Source organism: Parasteatoda tepidariorum, chromosome 4 (genome assembly GCF_982258835.1).
Source record: "Parasteatoda tepidariorum strain Cologne lab strain chromosome 4, Ptep-v5.0, whole genome shotgun sequence".
NCBI lineage: Eukaryota > Metazoa > Arthropoda > Arachnida > Araneae > Theridiidae > Parasteatoda > Parasteatoda tepidariorum.
In genome coordinates this window covers 23,063,285-23,069,048 of record NC_141758.1, presented here as the reverse complement: position 1 = coordinate 23,069,048, position 5,764 = coordinate 23,063,285, and positions in this window count along the sequence as shown.

Genomic DNA, 5,764 nt, shown 5'->3' with positions numbered 1-5,764 from the left:
TTTTAGAAAGAAAAAAAGATCAATGCTATTTAAATATTATTGATCCAAACGTTTTAAAAATTAGGAGTAGTCGGTGGACCCCCAAAATATTACCCATGGACCCCTAAGGGGTCCATGAACCACAGGTTAAGAAACACTGATCTAGCGTGACCTACCGGTGGGTCACCCTGGCGTCAACGTGCTAATTAAACCTATTGAGTCAGTAACTACCATATATATCTGAGGTAGCCTCATTGGCCGGGTACTCGTAGGAGTCGTAGGTAGGCATTTATCACAACTGTATACCAAAAATTCAACGAATGATAAAAATGCAACTTTATTGCAGCTGTCTCGTGGTGAGTGCTTTAAAAAATAGGCACTCTACAAGGTTTACTTTTTAATTTGCGACTACTTTATTAAAATTTTTGCAGAAGTTGGAAACCATGCATTTAAAATGAATTATTAAAAAAATTACTAAATCAAAGCAATTTTTAATTACTAAGATGATTAGCTTCTTACTCTGCTGTTCACTGAAAATAACAGACTACGCAATGAGAGCTCTGAAATAAGATAATTTTCCAATGTGTGTTTTCCATTTTCTTTGACATTTCTTTTAAATTTGCACAATTCCTATTACATCCTATTTCCCTTTGAATATCTTTTCCTGTCTGTCACAAATGGGATGTAAAATTCGGTTATGATAACAATATTATAAAAATAATTCTTTCTTAAGAGGAAAAATTCTTAGTCTTTGATGATAGTAAAATTCGCGTGGTCTACCATAGGTATTAAATTTTACTTCCGTCGAAAAATGTGCATGATTCTCAAATTACCACACCTTTAGCAAATTTGCCAACTGCTCCGGATTCGAAAAAAATAATTGAAGAAATGGTAAAGTTTGCATAGTTGTGGTTAATTTTGTGAACATTTAACAAGACTCAACATTGCGAGAATGTAAACTTTCTTTGCTTAAGAACTGGGCATCTGAGGCCATAATGGCCCTTTCCCCATCGATCTTGAGTTATCCCTAGAAGGTGACATACGTAGAAAAATTGTAGTGTTGGTTCAGTAGAACCTGTAAAAAATAAAAAAGAGAGAAAAACATCATGAGGGATGTATCATACATGGTTGGGTGACAACATTGTGTGAATGTAAAAAAGTGGTATATAATATAAGCATTTGAATGATTTAGCAGTAGTTGTGAGTAAAAATTCTGAAAATCGATCTTACTAAACCAAGAAACATACATTGAACGACTACCGCCTGAAATATTTATCTGCTGTCCTGAGGAATCTTGCGTGTCAGGTATGGTACTGTACTAATATTCTTAAGAGACATGCCAGTTTCAAAACCAGCCCCTCTCGATTACAATTTTTTCTTATCAGTATCTGGTCATGATAATGAATATTTATTACATATATATTATATTTTGATCTAAATACTGGTACTATGTGACATGGGGAAATTATTTTGTAAAAAAAAGTGAATTATGTTATTCTTTAAATATTTTTCTCAATTCAGAAAAAAAAGAGCTGCTTCTTTTTTCAGAAAAGATAAAACTGGTAATATAAGTGTTTTATTAATGAGAATTTATTTTAAAGGAATAATGATCCGTCAATTGCATTACAACGGAAATTTAGATTTTCGATCTGAAATCAAGGGCTAGTGCTTTTTCAAAGCTGAAGTAATAGAAACTAATGGGATATATATATATATATATATATATATATATATATATATATATATATATATATATATATATATATATATATATATATATATATATATATATATATATACAGTGGTGGCCAAAAGTGTGGACACTTTTTGAAAGTTTCATGTTTTTCAACTTTGTGTGCTTGTAGAATGGATTAATTTTCACTTAAATACAAACATTTATATATCAAATTGAAGGGAATTTAATGTAGAATTTAATAATAAATACAGTATTACAATATCTGCATTACAAAAAAAAAATATGCCACTAATTGTAAGATCTATCTCAGATTTGCATTTTTTTAAAGTGATACTTACACAATCAATAATTAGTAGGATGACCCTTATTTTTTAAGACAGCTTCACAGCGTCTTTTCATCGAGTGAACGAGTGTTTGGAGTTCATCTTTCGTAATCACATGGTGCCAAGAAACAATTATAGCTTCAATAAGTTGTCTTTTATTGGATGGGCGTTTTTTTCGTACAAGAATTTTCAAACGTCTCCACAAATGTTCAGTTGGATTGAGATCTGGGTTGTTTACTGGCCATGGTAATATATCTATGCCTTTATTTTGAAACCATGCTTTGCATACTTTTGCTGTGTGGCATGGAGCTGAATCCTGCTGAAAAATAAATGGTGCGTTGTTGGGGAAGAGATCTCTGATGGAAGGTATCAATTTTGGTTTCAGGACAGTTTCTTATCCGCAATTAGTTTGAATCTTCTCAAAAGCATTAACTTTACCATTTGATAATCTCTGGATTCTTCTTTCGGTTCTTCAGCAATTAGTATTCCAACGTCTGACTGCAACAGTCCAATTAGATGTGGCATAGGAGGTGATTCAGACAATTGTTGGCACTCGAAAAGATTAAGAAGTATCGCCATGTCACTTTCCTCAGGATTGAACTTAGGAAGTAACCCTAGTAAATAGAAATTAGGATGGACATTTACCTATACAGAGGTTTCAGTAGGATTTTGATTATTTGATTAACTTTTTGTTTTTCAATCTGTAATATTAGGATTTCCAACTCAAACGCTCTTTCTCTATTTAACTTGCGTTCGTTAGCAGTCTCTTCGGCCAATTTTTCCCAGCAGCTCAGGGGATAGAGCGTTTGCCTTCCAATGAGATGAACTAAGTTTGAATCCCAGCGATTGCTGGTCGATACGAATTCTGCACCCGTCTCGCACTAACCACAGTTCTGACATAAAATATCCTCAGTGGTAGGTGGATCAAGGGTTAGAGACCCCTTGCGGTCAGACTAATCGTGGGAGGTTTTCGTGGTTTACTCCTCTATGTAACGCAAAAGCGGGTTAGTTCTATAAAAAAGTCCTCCATGGAGGTAAATTTTTTCCAATACTTGATCCAGGAGTTCCCTTGTCTTCTGGATTGGGTTCAAAATTGCAAGGCTATCGAGTTGAACATTAGTAGACATAAACCCTAAATTGGTCCAGCTGTTTAACGATGGCTATGAAATAAAATAAAATTATCCTGGTCAGAGCCATGGTGGCTCAGGGGATAGAGCGTTCGCCTTCATATGACATGAACAGTGTTCGAATCCCAGCAATGGCTGGCAGATACAAATTCCGCATCGGCTCGCACCGATCACAGTGCTGACGTAAAATATCCTCAGTAGAAGACGGATCATGGGTTAGAGTCCCGTTGCCGTCAAACTTACCGTGGGAGATTTTTTTTCTCTATGTATTTAGTTCCATCAAAAAGTCCTCCACGAAGGCAAATAATGCTTGATTCAGGTGTTGTCTTCTGAATTGGGTTATTTACAAGGCTACGGAGTTGAACATTAGTAGTCATAAACCCAAAATTAGGTTGGTTGATCAATGACGGTAATAAAATAAAATTATATGGGTCAACATATTCTGCATTAAATTAGTTTAATCTTAATTATTAACTTGTTTTATTATTTAGTTTTCAGCATGTTCTCAATTTATTTAAAGATTACGTGGAGGAATCCAGAGCGCTTACCGGAATGCGTCGGGTTCAAGGAAAAGGCCTTGCTTCAGAAGGATTCTGGGTTCGAATCCTGGACTAGGCATGGATGTTCTTTTCATTCTTTGTACAATATGCTTTTACTATGGGAACAACGTTGGCCCGTCTAATATGGTGCCCAAGAAAGAGTGGCCAACAAATCTGCCCTAACACGCCTGAATTGACGAAATGTCAAACCCGGTGAGCATTGAAAAAAAAGAGGGATCCAGAGCTGAAACTAACACGAGAAAGAGAAAAGACTAGTAGCATAATCATTTCATATTTAGCTAGTTTTCATGGTGAGTAAAATAGCTTGATTGACAGCAATGCTAACTAACATGTTTTTACAATGATAAATGTCCCAGGTTTGTATCATGAGTTTTTTTTACCAGGTAAAGCAAAAAACTATAATAGTTTTGTTTTGATATTTTATTTTATTTCGAAACCGTCATTGAACAGCCGACCCAATTTAGGGTTATGTTCAACTCCGTAGTCGTGCGAGTTTGTACCAGTTCAGAAGACAAGGAAACTCCTGGATCAGTACCCCCAAAGGTATGATTTGTTACGGGAACATGGAGGAATTTGTGACTCGCCAGATTTAACGTGCAACAGCCACCATTTGACAGCCACCACCTGCAGGGATTGAACCCAAGATCTCTTAGACATGGGCCTAGTGCCCTACCAACCAGGCTATCTCCGCCCTTCGTTTTGATATTAGTAATTATAAGGGTAAATGAAGGGGTGTGTGAGTTCATGCAGGAGAAGGACAACATGGAGCCGCGAAGCGGTGAGTTCACCTAGGCCGAAAAACTGGTCACGATAGTTGGTTCTTTATAGGCAAGTGCTCAAAAGCCTGCTTATGGTGGTTTCTTCTCAAGGAATGAACGAATTCATCAGTGATCCTTTTTTAAATCTTTTTATATACTTATTGCGATCTTTTTTTCGCACTTTTTTTATGAGCGTTTATCATTTTATAGTATGCCTGGGAATTATTTAAAATGCCTCGATATAGTTGTTGAGGTTTTTATTGTTTGTTTTTCAATAAAGTTGTTGTTATATTAAGTATAGAATAATTCTCACATTTCATACTCTGCCTGAAAGATATCAGGATTCTAAAATGCTGGAGTTTTCATACGTTGTTGGTATGGTAACTAAGCGGTTGTTTTTGAATGTATGCAGAAGTCGAAGTTTAAACTTCTCAGAAAAAATATAAGACGTCAGGATTCTATAAAATGCTGAATCTTTATATATTGTTGGAAATGTAACAAACGGTTGTTTTTTAATGCATGCAGAAGTGAAGATTTTAACTTCTTCAAATATAAGACGTCAGGAATCTATAAAACGCTGGAGTCTTCACTCATTGTTGGTAATGCAACTAAACGGATGTTTTTTTAGTGTATGCACAAGTGAAGATTTTAAATTCTTAGGCAAATATAAGACGTCAGAATTCTATAAAATGTTGGAGTCTTCATACATTCTTGATAATGCAACTCAACGGATGTTTTTTTAATGCATGCAGAAGTGAAGATTTTAAATTCTTAGACAAATATAAGATTTCAGGATTCTATAAAATGCTGGAGTCTTCATTGTTGGTAATGCAACTCAACGGTTTTTTGAGTGCATGCAGAAGGGAAGATTTTAACTTCTCAGACAAATATAAGATTTCAGGATTCTATAAAATGCTGGAGTCTTCATTGTTGGTAATGCAACTCAACGGTTTTTTGAGTGTATGCAGAAGGGAAGATTTTAACTTCTCAGACAAATAAAATATTTCAGGATTCTATAAAATGCTGGAGTCTTCATTGTTGGTAATGCAACTCAACGGTTTTTTGAGTGTATGCAGAAGGGAAGATTTTAACTTCTCAGACAAATATAAGATTTCAGGATTCTATAAAATGCCGGAGTCTTCGTACATTGTTGATAATGCAACTAAACGATTGTTTTTTAAATGCACGCAGAAGTGAAGGTTTTAACTTCTTAGACCAGGGATGGGCAAACTTTTTGGGTCGTGGGCCAAAAATCTAGAAAAAAAAGTTTGGTGGGCCGAGTAAAAACTTCTGAAATAAAATAAAGTCAATTCATCATTGA